This window comes from Pelodiscus sinensis, unplaced genomic scaffold, assembly GCF_049634645.1.
Source record: "Pelodiscus sinensis isolate JC-2024 unplaced genomic scaffold, ASM4963464v1 ctg73, whole genome shotgun sequence".
In the NCBI taxonomy this organism is placed as follows: Eukaryota; Metazoa; Chordata; order Testudines; family Trionychidae; genus Pelodiscus; species Pelodiscus sinensis.
In genome coordinates this window covers 436,246-452,667 of record NW_027465876.1, presented here as the reverse complement: position 1 = coordinate 452,667, position 16,422 = coordinate 436,246, and the positions used below count along the sequence as shown (strand labels likewise).

At 65.6% G+C, this 16,422-nt stretch overlaps 1 long non-coding RNA gene across 2 annotated transcripts in view; it reads left to right on the top strand.

Moving 5' to 3' along the window:
- The window catches only part of LOC142824214 (uncharacterized), a 252,464-nt gene that overhangs the window by 69,630 nt on the left and 166,412 nt on the right, over positions 1-16,422 (top strand). The gene's annotated exons all lie outside the window — the stretch shown is intronic.

The following is a 16,422-nucleotide window of genomic DNA, read 5'->3' as shown; positions in this document are numbered from 1 at the left end:
CGCTGGTCTATTCGCATTCAGTCACCCACGTGAGCCACGCTCCCCCAGTGTGAGTGTGGGGTCTAGGACAGACCGCCTCACGACGGACTGACTGCGCGCGCGGCGCTGGTCTCGCATTCAGTCACCCACGTGAGCCACGCTCCCTGAGTGTGAGTGCGGGGTCTAGGACAGACCACCTCACGACGGACTGACTGCGCGCGCGGCGCTGGCCTATTCGCATTCAGTCACCCACGTGAGCCACACTCCCCCAGTGTGAGTGCGGGGTCTAGGACAGACCGCCTCACGACGGACTGACTGCGCGTGCGGCGCTGGCCTATTCGCATTCAGTCACCCACGTGAGCCACGCTCCCTGAGCGTGAGTGCGGGGTCTAGGACAGACCACCTCACGACGGACTGACTGCGCGCGCGGCGCTGGCCTATTCGCATTCAGTCACCCACGTGAGCCACGCTCCCTGAGTGTGAGTGCGGGGTCTAGGACAGACCGCCTCACGACGGACTGACTGCGCGCGCGGCGCTGGCCTATTCGCATTCAGTCACCCACGTGAGCCACGCTCCCTGAGCGTGAGTGCGGGGTCTAGGACAGACCGCCTCACGACGGACTGACTGCGCGCGCGGCGCTGGCCTATTCGCATTCAGTCACCCACGTGAGCCACGCTCCCCCAGTGTGAGTGCGGGGTCTAGGACAGACCGCCTCACGACGGACTGACTGCGCGCGCGGCGCTGGTCTCGCATTCAGTCACCCACGTGAGCCACGCTCCCTGAGTGTGAGTGTGGGGTCTAGGACAGACCGCCTCACGACGGACTGACTGCGCGCGCGGCGCTGGTCTCGCATTCAGTCACCCACGTGAGCCACGCTCCCTGAGTGTGAGTGCGGGGTCTAGGACAGACCACCTCACGACGGACTGACTGCGCGCACGGCGCTGGCCTATTCGCATTCAGTCACCCACGTGAGCCACGCTCCCTGAGCGTGAGTGCGGGGTCTAGGACAGACCGCCTCACGACGGACTGACTGCGCGCGCGGCGCTGGCCTATTCGCATTCAGTCACCCACGTGAGCCACGCTCCCTGAGTGTGAGTGCGGGGTCTAGGACAGACCGCCTCACGATGGACTGACTGCGTGCGGCGCTGGCCTATTCGCATTCAGTCACCCACGTGAGCCACGCTCCCCCAGTGTGAGTGCGGGGTCTAGGACAGACCGCCTCACGACGGACTGACTGCGCGCGCGGCGCTGGCCTATTCGCATTCAGTCACCCACGTGAGCCACGCTCCCTGAGCGTGAGTGCGGGGTCTAGGACAGACCGCCTCACGACGGACTGACTGCGCGCGCGGCGCTGGCCTATTCGCATTCAGTCACCCACGTGAGCCACGCTCCCTGAGTGTGAGTGCGGGGTCTAGGACAGACCGCCTCACGACGGACTGACTGTGCACGCGGCGCTGGCCTATTCGCATTCAGTCACCCACGTGAGCCACGCTCCCTGAGCGTGAGTGCGGGGTCTAGGACAGACCGCCTCACGACGGACTGACTGTGCACGCGGCGCTGGTCTCGCATTCAGTCACCCACGTGAGCCACGCTCCCTGAGCGTGAGTGCGGGGTCTAGGACAGACCGCCTCACGACGGACTGACTGTGCGCGCGGCGCTGGCCTATTCGCATTCAGTCACCCACGTGAGCCACGCTCCCCCAGTGTGAGTGCGGGGTCTAGGACAGACCGCCTCACGACGGACTGACTGCGCGCGCGGCGCTGGCCTATTCGCATTCAGTCACCCACGTGAGCCACGCTCCCTGAGTGTGAGTGCGGGGTCTAGGACAGACCACCTCACGACGGACTGACTGCGCGCGCGGCGCTGGCCTATTCGCATTCAGTCACCCACGTGAGCCACGCTCCCTGAGCGTGAGTGCGGGGTCTAGGACAGACCGCCTCACGACGGACTGACTGCGCGCGCGGCGCTGGCCTATTCGCATTCAGTCACCCACGTGAGCCACGCTCCCCCAGTGTGAGTGTGGGGTCTAGGACAGACCGCCTCACGACGGACTGATTGCGCGCGCGGCGCTGGTCTCGCATTCAGTCACCCACGTGAGCCACGCTCCCTGAGTGTGAGTGCGGGGTCTAGGACAGACCACCTCACGACGGACTGACTGCGCGCGCGGCGCTGGCCTATTCGCATTCAGTCACCCACGTGAGCCACACTCCCCCAGTGTGAGTGCGGGGTCTAGGACAGACCACCTCACGACGGACTGACTGCGCGCGCGGCGCTGGCCTATTCGCATTCAGTCACCCACGTGAGCCACGCTCCCCCAGTGTGAGTGCGGGGTCTAGGACAGACCGCCTCACGACGGACTGACTGCGCGCGCGGCGCTGGTCTATTCGCATTCAGTCACCCACGTGAGCCACGCTCCCCCAGTGTGAGTGTGGGGTCTAGGACAGACCGCCTCACGACGGACTGACTGCGCGCGCGGCGCTGGTCTCGCATTCAGTCACCCACGTGAGCCACGCTCCCTGAGTGTGAGTGCGGGGTCTAGGACAGACCACCTCACGACGGACTGACTGCGCGCACGGCGCTGGTCTATTCGCATTCAGTCACCCACGTGAGCCACGCTCCCTGGGCGTGAGTGCGGGGTCTAGGACAGACCACCTCACGACGGACTGACTGCGCGCGCGGCGCTGGCCTATTCGCATTCAGTCACCCACGTGAGCCACGCTCCCTGAGTGTGAGTGCGGGGTCTAGGACAGACCACCTCACGACGGACTGACTGCGCGCGCGGCGCTGGCCTATTCGCATTCAGTCACCCACGTGAGCCACGCTCCCTGAGCGTGAGTGCGGGGTCTAGGACAGACCGCCTCACGACGGACTGACTGCGCGCGCGGCGCTGGCCTATTCGCATTCAGTCACCCACGTGAGCCACGCTCCGCCAGTGTGAGTGCGGGGTCTAGGACAGACCGCCTCACGATGGACTGACTGCGCGCGCGGCGCTGGTCTCGCATTCAGTCACCCACGTGAGCCACGCTCCCTGAGTGTGAGTGCGGGGTCTAGGACAGACCACCTCACGACGGACTGACTGCGCGCGCGGCGCTGGCCTATTCGCATTCAGTCACCCACGTGAGCCACACTCCCCCAGTGTGAGTGCGGGGTCTAGGACAGACCGCCTCACGACGGACTGACTGCGCGTGCGGCGCTGGCCTATTCGCATTCAGTCACCCACGTGAGCCACACTCCCTGAGCGTGAGTGCGGGGTCTAGGACAGACCACCTCACGACGGACTGACTGCGCGCGCGGCGCTGGCCTATTCGCATTCAGTCACCCACGTGAGCCACGCTCCCTGAGTGTGAGTGCGGGGTCTAGGACAGACCGCCTCACGACGGACTGACTGCGCGCGCGGCGCTGGCCTATTCGCATTCAGTCACCCACGTGAGCCACGCTCCCTGAGCGTGAGTGCGGGGTCTAGGACAGACCGCCTCACGACGGACTGACTGCGCGCACGGCGCTGGCCTATTCGCATTCAGTCACCCACGTGAGCCACGCTCCCCCAGTGTGAGTGCGGGGTCTAGGACAGACCGCCTCACGACGGACTGACTGCGCGCGCGGCGCTGGTCTCGCATTCAGTCACCCACGTGAGCCACGCTCCCTGAGTGTGAGTGCGGGGTCTAGGACAGACCGCCTCACGACGGACTGACTGCGCGCGCGGCGCTGGTCTATTCGCATTCAGTCACCCACGTGAGCCACGCTCCCCCAGTGTGAGTGTGGGGTCTAGGACAGACCGCCTCACGACGGACTGACTGCGCGCGCGGCGCTGGTCTCGCATTCAGTCACCCACGTGAGCCACGCTCCCTGAGTGTGATTGCGGGGTCTAGGACAGACCACCTCACGACGGACTGACTGCGCGCACGGCGCTGGCCTATTCGCATTCAGTCACCCACGTGAGCCACGCTCCCTGAGCGTGAGTGCGGGGTCTAGGACAGACCGCCTCACGACGGACTGACTGCGCGCGCGGCGCTGGCCTATTCGCATTCAGTCACCCACGTGAGCCACGCTCCCTGAGTGTGAGTGCGGGGTCTAGGACAGACCGCCTCACGACGGACTGACTGCGTGCGGCGCTGGCCTATTCGCATTCAGTCACCCACGTGAGCCACGCTCCCTGAGTGTGAGTGCGGGGTCTAGGACAGACCACCTCACGACGGACTGACTGCGCGCGCGGCGCTGGCCTATTCGCATTCAGTCACCCACGTGAGCCACGCTCCCTGAGCGTGAGTGCGGGGTCTAGGACAGACCGCCTCACGACGGACTGACTGCGCGCGCGGCGCTGGCCTATTCGCATTCAGTCACCCACGTGAGCCACGCTCCGCCAGTGTGAGTGCGGGGTCTAGGACAGACCGCCTCACGACGGACTGACTGCGCGCGCGGCGCTGGTCTCGCATTCAGTCACCCACGTGAGCCACGCTCCCTGAGTGTGAGTGCGGGGTCTAGGACAGACCACCTCACGACGGACTGACTGCGCGCGCGGCGCTGGCCTATTCGCATTCAGTCACCCACGTGAGCCACACTCCCCCAGTGTGAGTGCGGGGTCTAGGACAGACCGCCTCACGACGGACTGACTGCGCGTGCGGCGCTGGCCTATTCGCATTCAGTCACCCACGTGAGCCACGCTCCCTGAGCGTGAGTGCGGGGTCTAGGACAGACCACCTCACGACGGACTGACTGCGCGCGCGGCGCTGGCCTATTCGCATTCAGTCACCCACGTGAGCCACGCTCCCTGAGTGTGAGTGCGGGGTCTAGGACAGACCGCCTCACGACGGACTGACTGCGCGCGCGGCGCTGGCCTATTCGCATTCAGTCACCCACGTGAGCCACGCTCCCTGAGCGTGAGTGCGGGGTCTAGGACAGACCGCCTCACGACGGACTGACTGCGCGCACGGCGCTGGCCTATTCGCATTCAGTCACCCACGTGAGCCACGCTCCCCCAGTGTGAGTGCGGGGTCTAGGACAGACCGCCTCACGACGGACTGACTGCGCGCGCGGCGCTGGTCTCGCATTCAGTCACCCACGTGAGCCACGCTCCCTGAGTGTGAGTGCGGGGTCTAGGACAGACCGCCTCACGACGGACTGACTGCGCGCGCGGCGCTGGTCTATTCGCATTCAGTCACCCACGTGAGCCACGCTCCCCCAGTGTGAGTGTGGGGTCTAGGACAGACCGCCTCACGACGGACTGACTGCGCGCGCGGCGCTGGTCTCGCATTCAGTCACCCACGTGAGCCACGCTCCCTGAGTGTGAGTGCGGGGTCTAGGACAGACCACCTCACGACGGACTGACTGCGCGCACGGCGCTGGCCTATTCGCATTCAGTCACCCACGTGAGCCACGCTCCCTGAGCGTGAGTGCGGGGTCTAGGACAGACCGCCTCACGACGGACTGACTGCGCGCGCGGCGCTGGTCTATTCGCATTCAGTCACCCACGTGAGCCACGCTCCCTGAGTGTGAGTGCGGGGTCTAGGACAGACCGCCTCACGACGGACTGACTGCGTGCGGCGCTGGCCTATTCGCATTCAGTCACCCACGTGAGCCACGCTCCCCCAGTGTGAGTGCGGGGTCTAGGACAGACCGCCTCACGACGGACTGACTGCGCGCGCGGCGCTGGCCTATTCGCATTCAGTCACCCACGTGAGCCACGCTCCCTGAGCGTGAGTGCGGGGTCTAGGACAGACCGCCTCACGACGGACTGACTGCGCGCGCGGCGCTGGCCTATTCGCATTCAGTCACCCACGTGAGCCACGCTCCCTGAGCGTGAGTGCGGGGTCTAGGACAGACCACCTCACGACGGACTGACTGCGCGCGCGGCGCTGGCCTATTCACATTCAGTCACCCACGTGAGCCACGCTCCCTGAGTGTGAGTGCGGGGTCTAGGACAGACCGCCTCACGACGGACTGACTGTGCGCGCGGCGCTGGCCTATTCGCATTCAGTCACCCACGTGAGCTACGCTCCCTGAGTGTGAGTGCGGGGTCTAGGACAGACCACCTCACGACGGACTGACTGCGCGCGCGGCGCTGGCCTATTCACATTCAGTCACCCACGTGAGCCACGCTCCCTGAGTGTGAGTGCGGGGTCTAGGACAGACCACCTCACGACGGACTGACTGCGCGCGCGGCGCTGGCCTATTCACATTCAGTCACCCACGTGAGCCACGCTCCCTGAGTGTGAGTGCGGGGTCTAGGACAGACCGCCTCACGACGGACTGACTGCGCGCGCGGCGCTGGTCTCGCATTCAGTCACCCACGTGAGCCACGCTTCATTTGCATAAAAATGGCTGCCGCTTTTTTCCGGCTCGGAGCTTTGCAGGAAAAAAGCGCCAGTCTAGACGTGGATCTTTCGGAAAATAAAGCTTTTTCCAAAAGATCCCTTATTCCTCTTAAAATAAGGGATATTTCCAAAAAGACTTTATTTGTCTCCAATGCAAGGTTCTTCTGATCGCAAAGGACCAGTCACATCACTCAGACCTACCCAGCAATCACATTGTTGTCAGTCATATCTGAAATCCCAAGGGGTATAGAAAGAAAGAAAGGAAATTGTTAGGAATTCTACACATGCCAGTTGCAAAGGGCTTGGTTCCGGCTGGTAGCAGGGACGGATCAAACTGCTGGCTCACATCAAGTCTCTGGCTGCTTCCTAATTACCAGACGCACCTTGGTCCCTATGCGCCCTCTGGTGTCAGCAGGGCCGGCTCTACGGCGCGCAGGGCCCGATTCCGGGGGCGGGGCCGCACTTGCGCGGGGCCCCGGGTGGCACGCACGTGCGTCGCTTCCCTGTGCGCAGGCCCCCTCGGGCGCGGGGCCCCACGCCGGGGAATCGGCTGAATCGGCCTAAGGCCGGCCCTGGCTGTCAGACTGCAGCAGTGAGGCTGGAGCAGCAATGTGGTAAACTGGGCTTTGGAGCCACAAGGGCACATCAGCTGGCCACGCAGGACTCAGCTCTTTGCAGGTGGATGCCAGGGCCACAGGCTGGTCTGAACGTTCCCCAGGGTGGCTCCTCCGATGTGGACGGGCATGTCCCAAGGCCCAGGGTCGCTCAGGTTTTTCTTCTCCACACCTTGGCCAAACCTCCTGCTAGTGTCTCCCACCAGCAAACATTTCAAAGCAAGCAGAGCGCCAAGACGCCGACTGTCACGTGCAAAATGGAAGAGTCAGACTCAGCAAAGCGGAAACGTTCCCCAGACACACCACCTGGAACACTTCATACAAGTGTGGTCAGAATATAGAGCAGTGGTTCCACCAGCAATGTACATGGTCTCCTACAGTCAGAGAATGTACAGCACCCAGCACATGGGGCCCTGGTGCTAGTGTAATACACCTAACGTGTCACACCTGGCACATGGGGCCCTGGTGCTAGTGTAATACACCTAACGTGTCACACCTGGCACATGGGGTCCTGATGCTAGTGTAATACACCTAACGTGCCGCACCTGCCACATGGGGCCCTGGTGCTAGTGTAATACACCTAACATGTCACACCTGCCACATGGGGCCCTGGTGCTAGTGTAATACACCTAACGTGTCACACCTGCCACATGGGGTCCTGGTGCTAGTGTAATACACCTAACGTGTCACACCTGCCACATGGGGTCCTGGTGCTAGTGTAATACACCTAACGTGTCACACCTGCCACATGGGGCCCTGGTGCTAGTGTAATACACCTAACATGTCACACCTGCCACATGGGGCCCTGGTGCTAGTGTAATACACCTAACGTGTCACACCTGGCACATGGGGTCCTGATGCTAGTGTAATACACCTAACGTGCTGCACCTGCCACATGGGGCCCTGGTGCTAGTGTAATACACCTAACGTGTCACACCTGCCACATGGGGTCCTGGTGCTAGTGTAATACACCTAACGTGCCGCACCTGGCACATGGGGCCCTGGTGCTAGTGTAATACACCTAACGTGTCACACCTGCCACATGGGGTCCTGGTGCTAGTGTAATACACCTAACGTGTCACACCTGCCACATGGGGCCCTGGTGCTAGTGTAATACACCTAACGTGTCACACCTGCCACATGGGGTCCTGGTGCTAGTGTAATACACCTAACGTGTCACACCTGCCACATGGGGCCCTGGTGCTAGTGTAATACACCTAACGTGTCACACCTGCCACATGGGGTCCTGGTGCTAGTGTAATACACCTAACGTGTCACACCTGCCACATGGGGCCCTGGTGCTAGTGTAATACACCTAACGTGTCACACCTGCCACATGGGGCCCTGGTGCTAGTGTAATACACCTAACGTGCCACACCTGCCTCATGGGGCCCTGGTGCTAGTGTAATACACCTAACGTGTCACACCTGGCACGTGGGGCCCTGGTGCTAGTGTAATACACCTAATGCATTGCACCTAGCACATCCAAGTGTCACCATGGTTGCACCCACCTGCAGTTTAATCTACCGCCAGTTGCCAAGATGTTTGAGATCTGGGCTCAGGGGCTCCATGTCTTCCCTGTTCCCCCCTCCCCGTCCCCCAACTTTTCACTGTTCCAATTGGCCGTCCCTGTCCAGCAAGACCCTGAAATGTATTTGGAGGCGAGGGGATGCTGTGTTCAACAGTTGCCTGGTAACAGGCAGACATGGAGCCCCTGTGTCCTGCGTCAGGGCTTTGCAAGCTCAGCCTAGAGTCAGAAGGTCGGCGTGGGCTCGCTGGTGGCCCTCTCCTCATGCCGCTGCTCACGTGGGTGCCCTGTGGTGCCTGGGGCACTGCACGGCAAGGGGGAGAACACCAGGCAAACACTTATGCAATGCCCTTGTGGCTGGCTGGCCCCTCCTCCCAGATCTGCTCCGTCTCATGATCTCTGAATCATCCCTGCTGACTCATTTCCTCAGACAAGTGTTGGGACCTCAGAAAACCTGACAAAGAAGCTGGTTGGGCCCCAGAGACAGGAGACCCGTTACTCAGCTCTGCCGCTGACCTGCTGGACCAGGGCTTGGCAAATGCTTGTGAGCCTGACCCCTGCCCAGTGCAGACTCCCCATGCCACCGGGGAGCCCTGGAGAAACGGGCTCTGCCAGCCGCCCCCTGCTCAGTTCCAGCTGGGGAGCAGTCGGAACGTGTGCTCTGGCTGCACTGCTGGGGGCCTGATGCAAAGGTACATGGCAGGGGCGCCTGTGAGCCGTCTTGCCCAGCCCGAGTCTTGACCTTTCCTCTTCCTGCCTCCCAGCTGGCGCGAGAATCACAGGTCTGATGGCGAATACCCAAGGGGGGAAGGACAGAAGCAGGTGGACAGTTTTATCAAATAAAAAATATTTATTTATGACAGTGGTGAATTTCTAGTATTTATTCTAAGATTTTTAATAGACCGTGTTAATAATGAATGTACAGTATTTAGTATATTTATTCTATGATTTCTAGTTAAATGTGTCAGGTATAAGGATGGGAATGGCAAGGGGAATAGTCTGTATTCTAAAGATATCCAGCTACACTAATTAAATAACAGGGATAACTAGAAACAACTACAACACTAAGCTTACAGAACGAAGAAAATCAAATCCTACATACCAACATACAGAGCACACGGAACATTTCACGGATATCGGTTCGGTTGCGAAGGCCTTGGTTACGCCCGAGAGTCGGGGGAGGTGGCTGGTCGGTTGATCAGGCCGGCAGCGCTTTGGAGTCTACGGGAAGGCACACGCACGGTGGTACGTGTGTTGCGAAGACCTCCTCGAGCGAACTGTGCCATGGGTATTTATCCCCAAATCTGCACATCGCTTTCCCGTGCTTGCATATTACCATATATGGCCCAACGGTCACCAAGTGGGGGGGTCTGTGTCCCAGGGGTTGGGCCGAAACTGAGCAGGTTTCATGCGACCAGGTAAGCCCCACAGTTCTCACGCCAAGGTGACGGGTGGGAGAGTCTGAGGCTATTTTCCCCTTTTCACACCTTCCCTTTTTCTAACGGCAATGGTGTGCAGGAAGGGTGCGGCCGGTTTCTCCTGAGGAGTACCGCAGCCCACTATACCAAGAGTGGCCTGGCCAAACTTTTTACTGGGGAGGGGGGGGAGTTTCTTTTCTCTAACACCAGCTAGTGGGACTTTAGGCTCTTTGAGGAAGGGCCCAGGGCCCGCCTCTCACTCCTGCAGGGTGCGTGCCCACCTGGAGCCTGACGCAGGCCAGCCACGCCCGGGACGGGAGAGGGCTCAGGAGGCCTGAGCCACGCCCGCACCAGAGTCGGTGATGCCATTTTAGTGGCTTGCTCCAGCAGGGTCTGCTTGTCCTGGCGTCACTTGTGTGTCTGTGCAGAGCCTGGCCCGATGCTGGGAGCTGCTGGGCTACAGCCGGGCAGGTGACTGGCAGGCAGGACGCCCTGGCTCTGAGAGGGAGCCCAGAGGGCAAGGAAGAGGGTGCAATAGGACAGAAAGGGGAGCAGCAGGGAGATTTGGGAGCCAGGCGGGCGTGTGACTGAGTCACGTCCCCATCGCGCCTTGTAATGACCCTGGCAGCTGGCTAGTCGCTGCTGCCCAGGCACAGGGATCCACGTGGCTGGGGCGGGAGCTGACGTGGCCACGGCGGGAGCTGACGTGGCCAGGGCAAGGGGCGCGTGGGAGGCTGCAGCTGGAGAGAGGAATGCAGTTCAAGGGGGAAGCTGGAAAGGGGTCAGGGGTTCAGGCACAAGAGCTGCAGGGCCTGAAATCCCTGGCTCCACATCACAGAGCACTGTGCAGCGGTCAGTGAAAGGGCAGGTCGGGGGGGCGCTCAGAGGCAGAGTCCTTTGCTGAGACATCAGCTCTAGGCGCTGTGCAGAGGTCAGCAGATAAGGGCCCAGCAGGGGCGGTGCCAGGCCCGCCTGCAGCTGGGGCCTGGCCGCACGCAGCCCTGTCTGGAACGCCAGCGGCTCCAGCCCCTCCGCCTGCGAACCCAACAGCCGTTAATATGCAAATCAGCATTTCTTATGCAAATCAGCTTCTAGTCTATAATTACAGCCCAGGTTTTCTGTGTATCGGTTTTGCAAGCAGACGTCAGCGTCCCCAGTGCTCAGGGTCCCGGGTCGGTGTTTGGATGGGAGACAGCGCCCAGCCGCTGGTCCTGGGCAGGCCCCATGCTGAGCCCCGCGTGGCACAGGGGAGGGCACCTGCGTGTCCCTTCGGCGGCTCAGCATAGGCGGCCGTGGTGACCCAGGGGCTGTCAGCAGCTTGGAAAGAGCTGGGGCCCCGTCGCCTGCAGAGACCCCGAGGGGGAAGCAAGCAGCCTGCTAGGCAGATGGCTCGGCTGGGAAATGGGGGTGAAGGCAGAGAGCTGGGCACCTGGGGTGTCCACTTCCCAGGGCATGAAATGAGTCTCCAGCCAGAATGGCAACAGCCCAGGAGCTGGAAGCCAGGAATGTGGGGGCCCCGCTCTTTGTAAGCACCTGGCAGCACCGGGGTCCCTGCAGGTGAGGGGCCCCCAGCCCGAAGTACCTGGCAGCACCGGGGTCCCTGCAGCCGAGGGGCCCCCAACCCGAAGCACCTGGCAGCACCGGGGTCCCTGCAGGCGAGGGGGCCCCCAGCCCGAAGCACCTGGCAGCACCGGGGTCCCTGCAGGCGAGGGGGCCCCCAACCCGAAGTACCTGGCAGCACCGGGGTCCCTGCAGGCGAGGGGGCCCCCAGCCCGAAGCACCCGGCAGCACCGGGGTCCCTGCAGGCGAGGGGACCCCCAGCCCGAAGCACCCGGCAGCACCGGGGTCCCTGCAGCCGAGGGGCCCCCAGCCCGAAGTACCCGGCAGCACCGGGGTCCCTGCAGCCGAGGGGGCCCCCAGCCCGAAGTACCTGGCAGCACCGGGGTCCCTGCAGGCGAGGGGCCCCCAGCCCGAAGTACCTGGCAGCACCGGGGTCCCTGCAGCCGAGGGGGCCCCCAGCCCGAAGTACCTGGCAGCACCGGGGTCCCTGCAGGCGAGGGGCCCCCAGCCCGAAGTACCTGGCAGCACCGGGGTCCCTGCAGGCGAGGGGCCCCCAGCCCGAAGTACCTGGCAGCACCAGGGTCCCTGCAGGCGAGGGGGCCCCCAGCCCGAAGTACCTGGCAGCACCGGGGTCCCTGCAGGCGAGGGGCCCCCAGCCCGAAGCACCTGGCAGCACCAGGGTCCCTGCAGGCGAGGGGGCCCCCAGCCCGAAGTACCTGGCAGCACCGGGGTCCCTGCAGCCGAGGGGGCCCCCAGCCCGAAGTACCTGGCAGCACCGGGGTCCCTGCAGGCGAGGGGGCCCCAGCCCGAAGTACCTGGCAGCACCGGGGTCCCTGCAGGCGAGGGGGCCCCCAGCCCGAAGTACCTGGCAGCACCGGGGTCCCTGCAGGCGAGGGGCCCCCAGCCCGAAGTACCTGGCAGCACCGGGGTCCCTGCAGCCGAGGGGGCCCCCAGCCCGAAGTACCTGGCAGCACCGGGGTCCCTGCAGGCGAGGGGGCCCCCAGCCCGAAGTACCTGGCAGCACCGGGGTCCCTGCAGCCGAGGGGGCCCCCAGCCCGAAGTACCTGGCAGCACCGGGGTCCCTGCAGGCGAGGGGCCCCCAGCCCGAAGTACCTGGCAGCACCGGGGTCCCTGCAGCCGAGGGGGCCCCCAGCCCGAAGTACCTGGCAGCACCGGGGTCCCTGCAGGCGAGGGGGCCCCCAGCCCGAAGCACCTGGCAGCACCGGGGTCCCTGCAGGCGAGGGGCCCCCAGCCCGAAGCACCTGGCAGCACCGGGGTCCCTGCAGGCGAGGGGCCCCCAGCCCGAAGTACCTGGCAGCACCGGGGTCCCTGCAGCCGAGGGGGCCCCCAGCCCGAAGTACCTGGCAGCACCGGGGTCCCTGCAGGCGAGGGGGCCCCCAGCCCGAAGTACCTGGCAGCACCGGGGTCCCTGCAGCCGAGGGGGCCCCCAGCCCGAAGCACCTGGCAGCACCGGGGTCCCTGCAGGCGAGGGGGCCCCCAGCCCGAAGCACCTGGCAGCACCGGGGTCCCTGCAGGCGAGGGGCCCCCAGCCCGAAGTACCCGGCAGCACCGGGGTCCCTGCAGGCGAGGGGACCCCCAGCCCGAAGCACCTGGCAGCACCGGGGTCCCTGCAGGCGAGGGGGCCCCCAGCCCGAAGCACCTGGCAGCACCGGGGTCCCTGCAGGCGAGGGGCCCCCAGCCCGAAGTACCCGGCAGCACCGGGGTCCCTGCAGGCGAGGGGGCCCCCAGCCCGAAGCACCTGGCAGCACCGGGGTCCCTGCAGGCGAGGGGCCCCCAGCCCGAAGTACCTGGCAGCACCGGGGTCCCTGCAGGCGAGGGGCCCCCAGCCCGAAGTACCTGGCAGCACCGGGGTCCCTGCAGGCGAGGGGGCCCCCAACCCGAAGTACCTGGCAGCACCGGGGTCCCTGCAGGCGAGGGGGCCTCCAGCCCGAAGTACCTGGCAGCACCGGGGTCCCTGCAGGCGAGGGGACCCCCAACCCGAAGTACCTGGCAGCACCGGGGTCCCTGCAGGCGAGGGGGCCCCCAGCCCGAAGCACCTGGCAGCACCGGGGTCCCTGCAGGCGAGGGGGCCCCCAGCCCGAAGTACCTGGCAGCACCGGGGTCCCTGCAGGCGAGGGGGCCCCAGCCCGAAGCACCTGGCAGCACCGGGGTCCCTGCAGGCGAGGGGGCCCCAGCCCGAAGTACCTGGCAGCACCGGGGTCCCTGCAGGCGAGGGGGCCCCCAGCTCGAAGCACCTGGCAGCACCGGGGTCCCTGCAGCCGAGGGGGCCCCCAGCCCGAAGTACCTGGCAGCACCGGGGTCCCTGCAGGTGAGGGGGCCCCCAGCCCGAAGTACCTGGCAGCACCGGGGTCCCTGCAGGCGAGGGGGCCCCCAGCCCGAAGTACCTGGCAGCACCGGGGTCCCTGCAGGCGAGGGGGCCCCCAGCCCGAAGTACCTGGCAGCACCGGGGTCCCTGCAGGCGAGGGGGCCCCCAGCCCGAAGTACCTGGCAGCACCGGGGTCCCTGCAGGCGAGGGGGCCCCCAGCCCGAAGTACCTGGCAGCACCGGGGTCCCTGCAGGCGAGGGGGCCCCCAGCCCGAAGCACCTGGCAGCTCCGGGGTCCCTGCAGGCGAGGGGCCCCCAGCCCGAAGCACCTGGCAGCACCGGGGTCCCTGCAGGCGAGGGGGCCCCCAGCCCGAAGTACCTGGCAGCACCGGGGTCCCTGCAGGCGAGGGGGCCCCCAGCCCGAAGTACCTGGCAGCACCGGGGTCCCTGCAGGCGAGGGGGCCCCCAGCCCGAAGTACCTGGCAGCACCGGGGTCCCTGCAGGCGAGGGGCCCCCAGCCCGAAGCACCTGGCAGCACCGGGGTCCCTGCAGGCGAGGGGGCCCCCATTAAACAGCTAATGTTTGCCTTACGCTAAAACCCCTGCATGCTAATGAGGTGGGCAGGACCCCACCTGCGGAGAACATGTAAACCCAACAGGTGGAACCGAAACTGGGCCCTGTGGAGCTTAGTGCATGAGCCTCTCGCCTCGAGCCAAAGATAGCTGGCTCTCGCTGGGACGGGGGGCGCTCTGGAGCTGGCTCTCGCTGGGACGGGGGAGCGCTCTGGAGCTGGCTCTCGCTGGGACGGGGGGGCGCTCTGGAGCTGGCTCTCGCTGGGACCGGGGTGCGCTCTGGAGCTGGCTCTCGCTGGGACGGGGGGGCGCTCTGGAGCTGGCTCTCGCTGGGACGGGGGTGCGCTCTGGAGCTGGCTCTCGCTGGGACGGGGGAGCGCTCTGGAGCTGGCTCTCGCTGGGACGGGGGGGTGCTCTGGAGCTGACTCTCCCTGGGACGGGGGAGCGCTCTGGAGCTGGCTCTCGCTGGGACGGGGGAGCGCTCTGGAGCTGGCTCTCGCTGGGACGGGGGAGCGCTCTGGAGCTGGCTCTCGCTGGGACGGGGGAGCGCTCTGGAGCTGGCTCTCGCTGGGACGGGGGTGCGCTCTGGAGCTGGCTCTCGCTGGGACTGGGGAGAGCTCAGGAGCTGGCTCTCGCTGGGACGGGAGAGCGCTCTGGAGCTGGCTGTCGCTGGGATGGGGGAGCGCTCTGGAGCTGGCTCTCGCAGGGACGGGGGTGCGCTCTGGAGCTGGCTCTCGCTGGGACGGGGGAGCGCTCTGAAGCTGGCTCTCGCTGGGACCGGGGTGCGCTCTGGAGCTGGCTCTCGCTGGGACGGGGGAGCGCTCTGGAGCTGGCTCTCGCTGGGACGGGGGAGCGCTCTGGAGCTGGCTCTCGCTGGGACTGGGGAGAGCTCAGGAGCTGGCTCTCGCTGGGACGGGAGAGCGCTCTGGAGCTGGCTGTCGCTGGGACCGGGGAGCGCTCTGGAGCTGGCTCTCGCTGGGACGGGGGAGCGCTCTGGAGCTGGCTCTCGCTGGGACGGGGGTGCGCTCTGGAGCTGGCTCTCGCTGGGACGGGGGAGCGCTCTGGAGCTGGCTCTCGCTGGGACGGGGGAGCGCTCTGGAGCTGGCTCTCGCTGGGACGGGGGAGCGCTCTGGAGCTGGCTCTCGCTGGGACGGGGGGGGCGCTCTGGAGCTGGCTCTCGCTGGGACCGGGGTGCGCTCTGGAGCTGGCTCTCGCTGGGACGGGGGGGCGCTCTGGAGCTGGCTCTCGCTGGGACCGGGGTGCGCTCTGGAGCTGGCTCTCGCTGGGACGGGGGGGCGCTCTGGAGCTGGCTCTCGCTGGGACGGGGGTGCGCTCTGGAGCTGGCTCTCGCTGGGACGGGGGAGCGCTCTGGAGCTGGCTCTCGCTGGGACGGGGGGGTGCTCTGGAGCTGACTCTCCCTGGGACGGGGGAGCGCTCTGGAGCTGGCTCTCGCTGGGACGGGGGAGCGCTCTGGAGCTGGCTCTCGCTGGGACGGGGGAGCGCTCTGGAGCTGGCTCTCGCTGGGACGGGGGAGCGCTCTGGAGCTGGCTCTCGCTGGGACGGGGGTGCGCTCTGGAGCTGGCTCTCGCTGGGACTGGGGAGAGCTCAGGAGCTGGCTCTCGCTGGGACGGGAGAGCGCTCTGGAGCTGGCTGTCGCTGGGATGGGGGAGCGCTCTGGAGCTGGCTCTCGCAGGGACGGGGGTGCGCTCTGGAGCTGGCTCTCGCTGGGACGGGGGAGCGCTCTGAAGCTGGCTCTCGCTGGGACCGGGGTGCGCTCTGGAGCTGGCTCTCGCTGGGACGGGGGAGCGCTCTGGAGCTGGCTCTCGCTGGGACGGGGGAGCGCTCTGGAGCTGGCTCTCGCTGGGACTGGGGAGAGCTCAGGAGCTGGCTCTCGCTGGGACGGGAGAGCGCTCTGGAGCTGGCTGTCGCTGGGACCGGGGAGCGCTCTGGAGCTGGCTCTCGCTGGGACGGGGGAGCGCTCTGGAGCTGGCTCTCGCTGGGACGGGGGTGCGCTCTGGAGCTGGCTCTCGCTGGGACGGGGGAGCGCTCTGGAGCTGGCTCTCGCTGGGACGGGGGTGCGCTCTGGAGCTGGCTCTCGCTGGGACTGGGGAGAGC